This window comes from Hemiscyllium ocellatum, assembly GCF_020745735.1.
Source record: "Hemiscyllium ocellatum isolate sHemOce1 chromosome 27 unlocalized genomic scaffold, sHemOce1.pat.X.cur. SUPER_27_unloc_10, whole genome shotgun sequence".
NCBI lineage: Eukaryota > Metazoa > Chordata > Chondrichthyes > Orectolobiformes > Hemiscylliidae > Hemiscyllium > Hemiscyllium ocellatum.
In genome coordinates this window covers 658,091-673,298 of record NW_026867477.1, presented here as the reverse complement: position 1 = coordinate 673,298, position 15,208 = coordinate 658,091, and the positions used below count along the sequence as shown (strand labels likewise).

At 44.9% G+C, this 15,208-nt stretch overlaps 1 protein-coding gene and 1 non-coding gene across 2 annotated transcripts in view; one reads left to right on the top strand and one right to left on the bottom strand.

Moving 5' to 3' along the window:
- LOC132807201 (zinc finger protein 229-like) overlaps positions 1-15,208 on the top strand; it is a 427,695-nt gene that overhangs the window by 161,184 nt on the left and 251,303 nt on the right. The gene's annotated exons all lie outside the window — the stretch shown is intronic.
- On the bottom strand, positions 251-324 carry trnan-guu (transfer RNA asparagine (anticodon GUU)). Its single transcript has one exon. It is a non-coding gene; the product is annotated as a tRNA-Asn (tRNA).

Genomic DNA, 15,208 nt, shown 5'->3' with positions numbered 1-15,208 from the left:
GAGGAACTGAGAAGGTCAGGCAACATCGGTGGAATGAGAATCAGAGACAACGTTTCAGAATTCCGTTTTCTCCGACAGGTTCTGTCGAGTTTCTCTTTTTGTCTCGGCTTCTCAGCATCCGCATTCCCTCACGTCAGACATTAATTCAATCCAGAAACCCCTTTGGGGAAAGGATTTCTGTTTGGGGAACATTTTCCTGACCCCATTAAAAGCGGACGGTTTCAAAGCCAAGAACAGGCAGCAAACACACCGCCCCTGGGTGGGCTCGAACCACCAACCTTTCGGTTAACAGCCCAACGCGCTAACCAATTGCGCCACGGAGGCAGGAGCGAGTGTGGGCTGCACCATCGCTTAGGGGAGGCTGTTAGTGAGTTCATAATTCAGCCGGCCCCGCCGAGAATTACAATTGTCGTCTATCAGTTTTACTTTTACGTAATAAAGCCTGGGACATTCATTGTGGAGACACCGGGGACAGTCTGCAGACACATTCATGTCACGAGGAACTAGCTTTGTGCTCCGGGGCCGTCGCCCTTCCAGCCTTTCAGTGTTTTGCCTGTTCCCGAGTTCTCTCATTGGCTCGGAGGAGAGAAGGGGTTTGAATTCCTGATGTGCAGGAACGACGCTGAGAAGCCGAGACAAAAAGAGAAACTCGGCAGGTTCGACAGTACCTGTCGGAGAAAACGGAATTCTGAAATGTTGTCTCTGATTCTCAGGGCTAGAACAGAACTGTCACCAAATACATTTACCAATCTACATTCATCCTATCGATTGTCCAGAGACAGTCCAGACAACGTCCTCTTGTTGAAGAGGCCGGGAGATAGACTCTGATGTTCTCGGGGTGTGAACTGATCTTAGCCTCCCCTAAGCGATGGTGTAGCCAGCGCAGTTGACTGTCTCTGTGACGCCATTGGTCAGCAGAAGCGGCTGTTCACCGAAAGGTTTGTGGTCTAATCCCACCCAGGGGCGGCGTGCCCGCTGCTCTCCCTCCCGCTGCTTCCTTGGTCTGGTGGTGCACTCTTTCTCAACTCTACAGGCAGAGAGACCTGGGAAGTAAAGCTGTCAGTGTGGGTGTGTATTCGTGGGCCGAGTAGTTAATGCGATGGTCGTGAAATGCTTTGCCGTTTCCCCGCGCTGGTCCGAGCCCTGCCAACTCCAGTTGAGAAATATTGTCCAAAAAAATGGGACCTTGATCCCTAGTTTCTTCTTTAAGATTCAAATCTGTGGAGGGGGATAAATATTCACCCTCTTTGGAACTGGTTGGAATCAGCGACTGGTGGGAAGCTCATCACTTCCCAATACCTTATGTCTGACATTCCCTGGCCCTGCTTTCCAGGTAAAGGTTATCTTCACGATCTGCCTGTGTTTGTATCAAGCTGCTCATTGACCTCAGAGCTGGACGTTCGGATCGAGCTGGAGATGAGATAGGGACAGAAGCAGGAAGAAATGCGTCATGATTGTATTTAGAGTTTCCCGTGAGTCAGTTGTTTTTAGTGAGGAATGTCTGCCGGGTGCTGTCCTCTTAGATTGCCAGGCGCCGCAGCGAATGCGTCGGTGGATTTTGGGGAATTGAAAGTTGCACATGAGCTGCATGTGGGACTGTTTCAATTCACTGTCTATTCCATATCCCAGCTCTCATTGTCTGGAAAAGTGGCTTGTATTCTACCTCTGATTTTTATTGGAGAAACTGGTGGACATGAAGCACATGGAGTGGGTATAATCCTGAGATCACTGCCCCTGTCCGCGAATGTATCTGCGTGTCTACATCTGTGGATAAAATGACGATTAGTTCCTAAATGGGGTTTCAACACAGTTTGACCGTATCAGACTTCAGGCCCATTGTTGTGTCATTGTGAGATCACAGGGAGAATCTCATTGGACACTAGCCCCGGAAACATCAGAATACACAAGGCTATGGGCGAAATCCTGGAAACTGAGACAAGGACAGATCGATGTCTGATAATCCACACAGCACAGTGGACCGAATGGTCTTTCTGTACGTTGTAAAACCTCGAAGACAGGGAGACACCAATCTGCAGCGACGATGGTCATAAATGAAAAGGCAAAAACAGTGCAATTGAACAAATATACATTGGCTCGCTCCACCGGTAATCAAGTGCTTAGGATACTATGCTTTTTACGCTGTCCTAAGGGTCCCAGTCCGGGCCAGAGAAAGGAATTCTGCACCTTTCCTTTGTCACGATGGCAACATTTCTGATTTTTTTTTTAGAAGCATGAAATACTATGTGAAGCTGGCAGGGATTGATTTTGTCCCAAAAACTATTCAGGTCAATATCAAATAAAGGATTGCAGATGCTGGAAATTTGAAACAAAAACATGAATTGATAGAGAAACTCAGCAGACATGGCAGCATCTATGGAGCGTAACAGAGTTAATGTTATCTTTGCATTGATATGTTATAACACCGGGGAAATGCTCATATTCACCTGTCAAATCAGCGTATTTATCAAAATCTCTCACTCACTTACTAACTTCGCATTTACAAATTTAAAAGGAGATTAGTGGCCCTAATGCTGTATTCTTTTGCCCTGAGCTAGTGAACGGCTGTGCTTAAATGATAACATTTTTCTTTTCATTTCCATCAGTTAGCATCCATGTCGAATGGAGAATTCGTCCTTTCAGTGTCGACCTCAATATATGTCGCCATTTGTCTCTCTTTGTCTCTGTGAATGTGCGCTTTCCACAGGTCCCTTCAGCCTTTTGTCTGGCATGTGGCATGCATGTTCGATACTGTTATCAAAGACCTCCACTGATGTCGTGTAATAATATACTGTTGCGCAGAAGTATGGAGGCTGTGTAAAATTCAACTTTTTTCTAAATTCCTAAATTCTGTTGGTCGACCTGTGATTTCACTCTGAGTCACAACATTTGCCATGTGGCCCACCTTCGCTCTGCTGGTTCTACACCGTAAGTAAACGTGTATCTGTATTCGTATCATTCTCTTGCCTTCTCCATGTAATTCTGCACATTGTTACTTTAAATATGACCACCGAATTCCCGTTTGCGTCTATTGAATCTGCCTCTTTGTCAATGTCAGTTACGGATTTGCTGACCCCAACTACTCCCTGTATGAAAGCGTTCTTCCTAATGTCACTTTTAGTTCTTTTCCTCATGACTTGAAAACTCTGCCGAATCGTTGCCGATCCTTTCAGGCGTGGGAACATTTTGACTACATTACTTTCTGTTGTTGTGGTTCTGTTCGCCGAGCTTGGAATTTGTGTTGCAGACGTTTCGTCCCTTGTCTGGGTGACATCCTCAGTGCTTGGGAGCCTCCTGTGAAGCGCTTCTGTGATCTTTCCTCCGGCATTTGTAGTGATTTGAATCTGCCGCTTCCGGTTGTCAGTTCCAGCTGTCCGTTGCAGTGGTCCAGGTCGATGTGCTTATTGATTGAATCAGTGAATGAGTGTCATGCCTCTAGGAATTCCCTGACTATTCTCTGTTTGGCTTGTCCTATAATAGTAGTGTTGTCCCAGTCGAACTCATGTTGCTTGTCATCCACGTTTGTGGCTAGTAAGGGTAGCTGGTCATGTCGTTTCGTGGCTAGTTGGTGTTCATGGATACGGATCGTTAGCTGTCTTCCTGTTTGTCCAATGTAGTGTTTTGTGCAGTCCTTGCATGGGATTTTGTACACTACATTGGTTTTGCTCATGCTGGGTATCGGGTCCTTCGTTCTGGTGGATATCCAACTGGTCCATTTTGTTGCTTGGGCAGACGTTGAGACCCCTACTCTGGACTTCAATCTCTTCTGGTCGAAGGGTGTGGTCCGATAAGTTGATATAGAAGTCTATTATCACATTTACAGGTGACCACCATTGCACAACACACACACACACACACACACACACACACCACACACACACACACACACTCCTATACACAAATACGTGCACACAGACACCCACACACATGCACCCCCTCACAGACTTAAGACACTCTGAACTCACCACATACACACACACACATGCAAACACACAAAGACCCACATGCACACATACATTTTGTGGGGTGCATTTGTACTTGCAGGGTTACATTGTACTTAGCTCAAAAACTGCATGAATTTATGTAAAACTCTGTTATCTCACTTTTTAGATTGATTCTAATCTAAACATCAGGTCATAGACAGAGAACACGGGGGCCAACACCTTCAACATATTGTCTAGCTATCACCATTGTTAACAGCTAACCCGAGGATGCAATTTTTTTTCAAAAAGGTTTTGTGATTTACACATGAAAGAAGTGAAACTATCACTGTATTCTAAGAGATGAAAGGCTTAACAGACAATCAATTTTTCAATGTATAATTTCAGTTACATCACACTGTAAATTTTTGCTGTATATTCTGTGCATTAGGATTGAGCCCTCCACTATCACCTGATGAAGGAGCATCACTCCGAAAGCTAGTGTACTTCCAATTAAACCTATTGGACTATAATCTGGTGTTGTGTGATTTTTAACTTTCCTATCCATGTATTTGTCCAAGTGCCTTTTAAATGTTGTTAATGTACCTGCCTCAACCACCTTTCACTAGCAGCTCATTCCATATGCATACCACTCAGATTCCCTGTTATTCTTTCCCCTCTAACATTAAACTGATGTCCTCTAGTCCTCGATTCCTCAATTCCAAGACAAAGTCTGAGTGCATACACCCTACCCATGCCTCTCATGATCTTGGATACGTTTTTAATGTTCTTCTCTCAGTCTCCTGTGCTCTAAAGAAAGAAGTCCGAACTTGTCAGACCTCTCCCTATAACTCAAATCTTTGAGTCTTAGAAATATCCTTGTAAATTTCTTCTGCACTCTTTCCAGTTTAATACCATCCTTGTTATAGCAAGTGAACGAAACTGAACACAATACTCCAAGTGTGGCCTCACCAACGTCCTTGATAACTGGAACATAACTTCCCAACTGTTATACTGAGTGCACTGACTGACAAAAGCCTTCTTCACTGTCCTGTCCATCTATGTTTCAGGAATATAGGACTTACTCCTTTCTCGAGACTAGTCTCCCAGAAAAAGATTGCTGGCTGACTGTCTGATTTACTGAACCTCACAGTGCCCCACAGTCCTTAAGTACATGTGTATGGACCCCTTCTTTATAACTAAGGTGGTGTTTGAAACCTTTGTCACCTCTTTGCGATTAATCCTCATTTATTCGATGCTATTGAGTCATACAGCCCAGAAACAGACCCTTCGTTCCAACCAGTCCATGGTGACCCACTAAACTAGTGCAATCTGCCTACTCCAGGTCTGTATCCAGTTGTAATAGTCATAGAGATGCACAGCACAGAAACAGACCCTTCAATCCAACATGTCCATGCTGACCAGATATCCTAACCTCATCTCGTTCCATTTGCCAGCACTTGGCTAATATCCCTCTAACCTCTTTCTATATTTACACACATGAAGATGCCTTTTACATGTTGCCATTTTACCAGTCTCCACCACTTTCACCGGCAGCTCACTCCATACACACACTGCATGAAAAGATTGCTACTCGGGTCCCTTTTAAAATTTTCTCCTCTCACTTAAAACCTTTTCTCTCTCATTCTGGACTCCCCCAACCCAGGGTATGTCCTTGACTATTTACCCTATCTATACCCCTCATGGTGTTATAGACTTCTATAAGGCAACTCCTCAGTCTCTTACACCCCAGGTTAAACTACCCCAGCCTATTCATTCTTTCCCTTTCCCTCAAAACCTTTCCTACTCATGTACCTATCCAAATGTCTTTTAAATGTTGTAATTGTACCCCTGTCCACCACTTAGTCTGGAAGTTAATTCCACACACGAACCACCCTCTCCATAAAAGATTTGATCCACACGTCTGTTTTTCAATCTCTTTCACCTCACCGTAAAAATGTGTCCCCAGCTCTTGAAATCCCCCATCCTCGGGAAGAGACAACTTCCATTAACCTTATCTATACCCCTCATGGTTTTATAAACTTCTCCTCTCAATCTTCTCTGCTCCAGCGGAAAAAAAACATCTCAGCCTACCCAGCCTTAATTCCAATTTGATAATAGTGAAGATTTCGGCTGTGTGTGTGTGTCAAGGATCTCTCAATTCTAAGTCAACACAATGCGTCTTAAGTTCACCTGATCTTAAAATGAATGGCACCCTATTCATTTAAAATGTCTATGTTTTCTGTGCAAAGTCAGTCCTGGTTCGGGAAATTGTCGGTGGTGTTTTATTCCCATAGGCTACGTGTGACCGGGTGTATGCTCTGTTTAGAGATATATGAGTAAAACTTCACAATTAAAGGCGAATGGAGCCTGTGGCTGTCACAGCACAGGGGGGATATGGGCCAATCACTGGCAGGTGGGACTAGATTAGTTTCAGAACACAGTCAGCACAGTTGGACTGAATGGTCTGTTTCTATGCTGTATGACTCTGTAACTGTTCTGTCCTGGTCTTAAAACCAATTTTTGTCTTCCCCCATAACCATCCACTTCTTTGTTTTTCAAAGTCAAGTGAACTCAGCCTTGAATACATTCAATGACTGATCTAACTGCTGAAAGACATCCACACTTCTGAACTCAATTCCTCTTGCTAATATATCACTTGCTTTGCTCATTGCTTGCTACACCTGCCTGACAACTGGCAGTAACTGGTTTCGAAGGTCGCCGAGGCCCCTTTGTCCATCCACACATCTTTCCTGATGAAGAGCTCATGCCCGAAACGTCGACTCTCCTCCTCAATTGCTGCCTTACCTGCTGTGGTTTGCCAGCGCCACACTTTTCAACTCTGATCTCCAGCATCTCACTTTCGCCACATCTCAACATATCACTACATAAGCAATGCATCTCCTTTCTGCTTTTTTTTTACATACATCAAAGGCTATACCTTCAAATTGTGGCACTGCGTTTGCAAAGTGAGACACAGACCTGGATCAACTTTTCCAGAGTCTGTCCCCTCCCTCGATTCACTCTTTCCTTTCAGTTGCTATAAATCAATAATTGAACCCCAGTATGAAAAGAAAATGGAAAACATGGTGACAAAAACACTATTATACTCACAAATTTTAGACAGAGGAAGGAATTTATAGTCAGGGGTGAGGTTTAATCTTCATTCAGTGACAAAAGAGTAGCATCAGCGGCTTCAGAGCTCATCATTCCTGATGAAGGGCTTATGCTCGAAACGTCGAATTTCCTATTCCTGAGATGCTGCCTAACCTGCTGTGCTTTAACCAGCAACACATTTTCAGCTGTGATCTCCAGCATCTGCAGACCGCATTTTTTATTCAGAGCTCACGGTCCAACTTCCGCATTTCGACAACGGCTGACTCTGATTGGCAGGAGGACCAGACTGCTTCGGATCTTCCAAGTTTCTCCATTGGTCCATGGAAAGGAGCTCGTGCGCCTTTTCTGCGGACACCCAGGAGTATGTGCAGTACTTTGCTGACACCGGCAGACATGCGCAGTGCTTACTGACACCACCGAGCATGCTCAGTATGCTCTGTCACGATGCTGGTGTTACTGACAAATTTTAGAGTTAAAAATCACAAAACATCTGGTTATAGACCAACAGGCTTATTGGAAGCATGAGCTTTTGGAGCACTGCTCCTTCATCAGGCGGTTGTGGAGTAAAACATGGGAACACAGAATTTATGATCTTTCCTCCACAACCGCCTGATGAAGGAGCGGCGCTCCGAAAGCTAGTGCTTCCAAACAAGCCGATTGGACTGTAACCTGGTGTTGTGTGATTTATAACTTTGTACACCACAGTCCAACACGGACACCTCCAGATCATGACAAATTTTAAGTGTCCAAATGCGAATACGAGAGAAAAATGCCAACGCTATTTTTTCCCGAAATGTTTTATTCCCTGTGCATTTTGTCTGGCTGCTCAACGTTCCTGCCTTTACCTCAGGGTAGAGGTATTCCAAAACTAGAGGGTATAGGTTTAGGGTGAGGAGGAAAGATTTGAAGAGATTCAAAAGACTCGGCATAGAACATTCACCCCCTACAGGGCAAAAGTGAGGACTGCAGATGCTGGAGATTAGGGTCGAGAGTGTGGAGCTGGAAAAGCACAGCGGGTCAGGCAGCGTGCGAGGAGCAGGAGAATCGATGTTTCCGGCAAAACCCTTCATCAGGAAATAGCTATGTGGAATTGCAGAGCTGCTGCATAATCGAATGGATCTGGATGGGATGCTGTTGAGAAGGATGGTGTGAATGGCCATGAGGGATGATATGATTCCACTGCCTTAGCCACGAGTATATTGAGAAATGATTGCCCCAAATCTGCTGTGGGAGGAGTGGGTTCGTTCGTGGGACACTGATACCAGCTCTGGGGAAGGTAGGATTGTGCTGTCTCTCTCTTCACACTCTGCCCCCCCATCCATTTTCTCCCCGCACACTACCCCATGCCCATTCCCTCTCCTCACATTGCACCCCCATTCTCTCCCCATAACCCTCTGAACCTTAGTCCTTCTCTACCTCTCAACCTCTGTCCCCCTCTCCGTTTCTCTCCCTTCTCTATCCCCACCAGCGTCCGTACCCGTCCTTTCTGCTGCCTCAGCCCTCTTTGATCGCTGTATCAAGCCCTTTTAAGGAGAGAGAGAGAGAATGGGTGGTGACGATTCTACCTGGGAAACAGGGTGTGCGAGAAATGGCTGATTTTTAAAATTGAGAATAGCTAAAATCATATATTCAGAAACGTTGTTAAAGTCTGGAAGAATGTTCTTTTTTTAAAAAAACAAGCTGTAGAAATCTTTCTGAAACTTGCATTGATATATGCACAGTTAAGCCACAACCAAGGTCAGGCTGTAAGAGTGAATGAGTGAATAAAAGACAAGTCCCACCTCGCCCATGAGGAGAAAGTGAGAACTGCAGATGCTGGAGATCAGAGTCGAGAGTATGTTGTTGAAAAAGCACAGCAGGTCAGGCAGCATCTAAGGAGCAGGAGAATCAACGTTTCAGACATAAGCCCTTCACCTTGCCCTCTCCAGGGTGTGTTGTGAAACTGCTTAACTGCTTGATCATTTCTATTGGCCGAGCAGAGGCTGATAACAAGTTTGGAGCACACGAGAATGACCTCAGCAGAGACCTTGGATTCATGTCTCACGATAGGAGACCCAGCTACACAATACACACACAAACTCTCTCTCTCTCTCTCTCTCACATACACACACACACACACTCAAGTACTCACACGGTTGTGCAGACCCTCTCTGATAGACAGACTCTCAGACACACATTGATACACCCCTCACACTCACCTCTGCACACACCTTCACACAATTATATTCCATCACACGCACACACACAGACGCTCTGTCTCATGCATGCACTCACACATTGACGTCTTTGGGGTGAATTGCATTTGCAGTACTATATATTTGGAAATAGAACCAGTCTAACTCAAGACTGGGATACAGACAGACTCTAACCTCACAGCTCTCATGCGTTGTCTGACCTGAGGTGTCACCTCCCTTTACAAAACATTAAGTTACCTGGAGAATGTTACTAAAAAGACGTTCTGGGATTTACAGATTAATGAACCGAAATCTGCAACCCATTTTAAAAGATGAAGGACTTAACAGGTTTCTTCAATATATCATTTATGTTGCATGACACTATAATCTTTTGCTATATATTCTGTGTCTTACCATCCCACTCAACAGCTACCTGATGAAGGAACAGTGCTCCAAACCTAGTGCTTCCAAATAAACCTGTTGGACTATACCCTGGTGTTTGTGTCATTTTAAAACTTTGTTTCCAGTGAATACAGCCCACACCTCCCACTGTTGCCAGTAAACTTTGCAATGCCAATGAAACAATAAACCTGCAGTCCTGAAATATTTACAATTTTGAACAATGCTAGCTACTCATTCACTGCTCCTTCTGAGACACAACATTGGAAACTCGGTGCTGGTGGCTGAAAGAACGAGAAGCTGTTGGATCTCACAGCTTTCAATGAGAGTTTAAGCCTCACGGTAAGTTCAGGTCACCTTTACTGCGACCCAACTTTGTTACAGCTTCAGATCTCCACATCACAAGGCGTACAAAAAGTAGGTTTTCTTAAAAAAAAACACCTCAAGCTCAAAGTGCACACACTCACCCCCACTCCCCCCACCACACTTTCTTTATTATTGGTCAGTTGAGTTGTCCCTTTGTAACTGGATCCTTCGTACAGCCGGTAAAGCATGAAGCTGGGACGACTGAGTGAATCCTTTTCCGCAACGGCAGTTTCCATCACTGAAAAGGACATGAGTGAATCAGATGGGTTTTTGCCCTCTGAAAATAGTTCCATTCTGAGATTCTGAAGTCCAGATTACTGACCGAATCCCAATTCTGCATCTGCCGCAGCGTGATTCGAACCAGTGAGTCCCCAGAGCTGGGTTGTTAGCGGCACTCGGCCATAGCTCCTTCCATCCACCCTGCGATGGCACGTGAACTCACTGGTGCCTCCGCAGGTGGGAGGAGCAGGTGAAGCCCTTCCGGCACTGACAGCAGGTGAATGGCCTCTCTCCGGTGTGGAGCCGCTGGTGGGTCAGCAGTGCAGCTGTCTGAGTGAACCCTCTCCCGCACATGGGGCACGTGAATGGCTTCTCTCCCTTGTGGACCCACTCGTGCGCCTGCAGATGGCTGATCCGACTGAAGCCCTTCCTACACACTGAGCAGGTGAATGGCCTCTCCCCGCTGTGAATGTGTCTGTGGGTTTCCAGCACGGATGGGGAAGGGAATCACTTCCCTCAGTCCCCACATTTCCACGGTTTCCCCATTGGGGGAGCTTACATTGTGTTGGTCTGTGTTTGAAATTACAAACAGAACGGGGACATAGTCTATCCCCACCGTGAGGGGTGAGACTTTGATTCCCCCAAGCTGAGTAAATGGTGTGAAGCACTTTTCACAGTCAGCGCACTGAATCTCCTTCACTCGGTGTCTCAGTATTCTCCTGCCACACCAGTGTCCAAAATCTCTCAAGCAAACTAAAGCAAACATGTCTTCTCGATTTGAATGGCTGCTGATATTCAAGATCCAATGAATCAAGTGACTCTGTCAGAAGTTGATGTATCATTTGTTTTCGAATTTCTTTCGGCACGTCTTTCTGCAAAAAAATCACAAGATAAGTGATCATTGGCAGTACACTAAAACGAACATAACATAGGTGGCAGCTCCTGTAGTTTGCCAGATGCCTGCTGATCACATAATACCCAGCACACAGAAACCTGAAAACTTCATGCAGCCAGATAGGCTTAGGTGTGTTTCGAGGAAAACTTCATTCAAATCTAATTTAATCTTAAACTAAATACGTGTACATATATATATATATATATATCAATATGCCGATCCTTTCAATGCGGCTCAGTTCCATGAGAAACTACACTTTTAATTGTGAACATGAGGTTAAAAAGCAATCATTTTCTAGGGTACAAACTGCATACGTGCCAAACTGAAGGAATACACAAGGAAAATACCTAAAAGAGAGATAGAAAGTATTTGAGCACCTTTGCAGAATCTGCTCCATCTCTGGATTCACTCCAGTTGCTACGAGTAAACCTCCCTGGGGGTCAGGCAGCGCTGTATCGGAAGCACTGGGATGGTCAACTAACACCAGTTTACATGGAGAACACATCTCCGCATTAAACAGCCTCGAGGCAAACTTCCCTTCCTTCCACTTAAACTTCAAGACCCTCAAAGCGAAATTCCCCAGGTAAGTTTGGTAGAAATTCTTCCAGGTGTTCACTAACCATTTCTATGAGCACTTTCTTAAAGTATGAATATTTGGAATTTTGAAAATTAGTGATTCTGAGCGAAATCATTGTTCGAAAAACAGAATGTGGGAATTTAGACAGAGTTTATTTTTGCACATCGGCGATATGTCTGCACAACGGCATATGACACGACAGCAGAGAAGATCTTTTGACGTCATTCTCAAACGTGCCTGCCACACGCCAGATGAAAAGCTAAATACTTCTCTGGAAAAACTGCCGAGCAATGCAGGAGAATGGCACAACGCGGGCGTGTTGGGACCATAACCCAAAAGAGAGACCATTCTCTCCTATTCATTCAACGTCGTCTTCAGCAGCTTTCCCGTATAACTGCGCTCTGTTATGCACCTCGCCTTCTCATCTGCTTCCCAAAAAAGCTTCGACATAAATATTTCACAGTGATATACTGGCCCAATGCGCACAGTTGAGGTGACAGTCTGAGGGGTCTCCTGTTCTCTGTATCCTATGTTGAGGACGATTTGGCAGAGATTGAAAGTCATCAGGAAAATAAGTAAAAGTGACATGAGGAAGACCGTTTTCGCACAGGGAGTGGGGTCAGTAAGTCGCTGTCTGACAGTGATCAAGAGCAGATTCAATGGACACAAAAGGGAATTCGGTGGACATGTTCAATGTAACAATGTGCAGATTTACAGGGAGAAGGCGACAGAATGAGACAGTTATTTACATATTGTGTTGAACAGCAGAGCTAAGGTGGGCTGCATGGCCTCAGTCTGCGCTGTCACACATTTTGTGATTCTGAGTGAAACCGGAGTGGGACCAACAGAATGTAGGAAATTTGACAACGGATATATTCTGCCCAACAGGATACTCCATCACAGCAATGAAGGTGTTTTGACATCATTCTCGAAGGTACATGACACAATGCAGATTCAAAACTGAGGATTCATTTGAATCACTGAGTAATTTGTTTACAGTTATTCAGTTGAGGTGAGCGGAGTTGCGCATTGGGAGCCACTCCAGTTGATCTGTCGAAGCCGTTTTCTCCTGTGTGATAGACACCAGCACTCCAACTTGCTGTGCTTCCAGTCAGTAGATGCAGATTGCTATCCCATACTGATACACGGGCTTGTGAAGGTCTGAGTGCTCTTCTCATGTTATCTGTCGGCTCCTATGATCCCAATCATCAAAACTCTCTCTCTCTGAGATAGGAATAAACTGGTGAAGGTGAAAAACACATCAGTTGCGGTGTGTTCCATGCGCAGGAAGCCCTGCAGTAATTCCCACGCTGTTTCACACAGCAGCATCCTCTCGGTGAATTACGCTTGGCAAAAAAAAACCGATCGAACCAAATCAGTGTCCACCATTGGATTTTACTGACACCGTTTATAAAATTCAGGCTCACCGTTAATGTGGAGAGGGGCCGTCAGACTGTAGTTTCCGCTCCTTCTGTTGAATAAAGATAATTTTAACTGTGCCCATTAAGAGGAAAGAATTTACTGTTGGTGGGAAACACTTCTATCTGAACTCGCTGTCACGCTCCTGATAAATTGAAACATAAAGCTGGGGGTCTCTGGATTATGTTGTTAAAGCATCGGTATTATGTTATTCACACCGCACTGTCAGCAACTGAACGAAATGGCTGTGTTTAAATCCCGTGATGAACTGGGGGCGCTGAGCATAACATCACCTCCCTGACACAGTGTTCACAAATCAAACTGACAGCAAAGCGTGATCAGAAGTTTCTGCAAAGAACGTAATCCTTTCTTGATTTGAAATGTAAGGAGCTGATTTTTAGTGAGCCTGATGTGATTTAAACACGCAACCTTCAGATCGGCACACAGACACGCTACCGTTGCCGCAAGCTCACGGGTAACTAGCGACCTCTATTCATGCTTAAGGGCAGTGATCGCACTGCAATGATTTTCCGTTGTGAGAAACAACGGGAATCGACAGTTCATGTCTGTTCTGTCTCTCCCCCCTCTCCTTCTGTCTCTCGAAACAATTTCCAACCCTACCTCAATAAAAAGCTGAAAGAACTGTGGATGCTGTATATCAGAAACAAAAAAAACAGGAGTTGCCAGTGACCCTTCCATAGAACTGATGGTGATTGGGAAAACGTTGGTTTATATGCAGGAGATATTGTGGGAGGAAGGCGGATGCAGTAAATGATAGATCAGGACATACCCAAAGCGAGGGAAGAAACTGTTGGAGGAAAGGGAGTTGATAACGATCTGCGTGGGAGGGTGAATAACTGTTATAGAGACTGTTCGTGGCTAAGAATAGGTAGTGTGTAATGACAGACTATGTGATAACAAGGCTTGGTGTGTGTGGTAGAGACGAGGATACTATGGATTTCAGGCCCTAGAATTATTGAATTTGATATTGGGACCGGAGGGATGTATGGTCCCTAAGTGGAATATTCAGTGCACTTCGTTCTGCTGGTGCTGAGCTTCGCTGGGACATACAGCAAACCTGAGACAGAGATGTTGGTCAGGGAACAGGGTGGGGTGTGGAATTGGCAGGCAACTGGAAGCTCAGGGTCTTTTTTGCAGGCAGAACGTAGATGTTCTGTGCTGCAGTCGCCCAGTTTATGCTTCGTTTTCCCCAATGTAGATGTCAGCAGCAAATGCAGTAGACTGGGTTGTGGGAAGTGCAGGTAAACTGTCGCTTCACCTGGAAGGTAAGTTTGGGCCCTTGGATAGTCAGGAGGGAGCAGGTAAATGGGTTGGTGTCACACATTCGGCAGTTGCAGGGGAAAGTGCCGTTTAGACTATTGGGGTAGGAATGGTGTTAGGGTTGGGGGGAATGAAGGAAGAGTGGACCCAGGTATAGCTCCTGCCATTTACCTATCTGCCAAATCGAGGAATTTATTAAGTGTGTACAAGGACATTTTCTAATTCACAATGTGGATGTACATACAGGCGAGGGTGCAAAACCTTAGTGCCAGCAAACATAATTCTATTAACATTAGAATACTGATTGAAAATAATATATCAGATCAAAAAGTTGAAGTTCTAAATTGGCGGAAGACTCAGGTATTAGGCAAGATCTTTCAAAAGCTGACTGGGGGAAGTTGTTTGCAGGTTAAAGGACTGCTGAAAATGGGAAGCCTTCCAAATATGAGATAACAAGAGTCCAGACACAGTATATTCCTGTTAGGGTGAAAGGAAAGGCTGGTAGGTGTGGAATGCTGGATGACTAGAGAAAATGAGATTGGTTAAGATAAAGAAGGATGCATGTATCAGGTATCGACAGAGAGATCGAGTAAATCCTTAGACTATAAAGGCAGTATGAGCATACTTAAGAGGGTAATCATGAGGACAAAAAGGGGACATGAGATAGCTTTGGCAAATAGAGTCATGGATACCCAAAAGGTTTTTTGTAAACACATTAAGGACAAAAGGATAAAAAGAGAGAGAATAGGGCCCCTCAAAGATCAGCAAGGCGGCCTTGTGTGGAGCTGCAGTAGATGGGAGGGTTGGAGTGGAATACTGAACGGATATTGCGCATCAGTGTTTA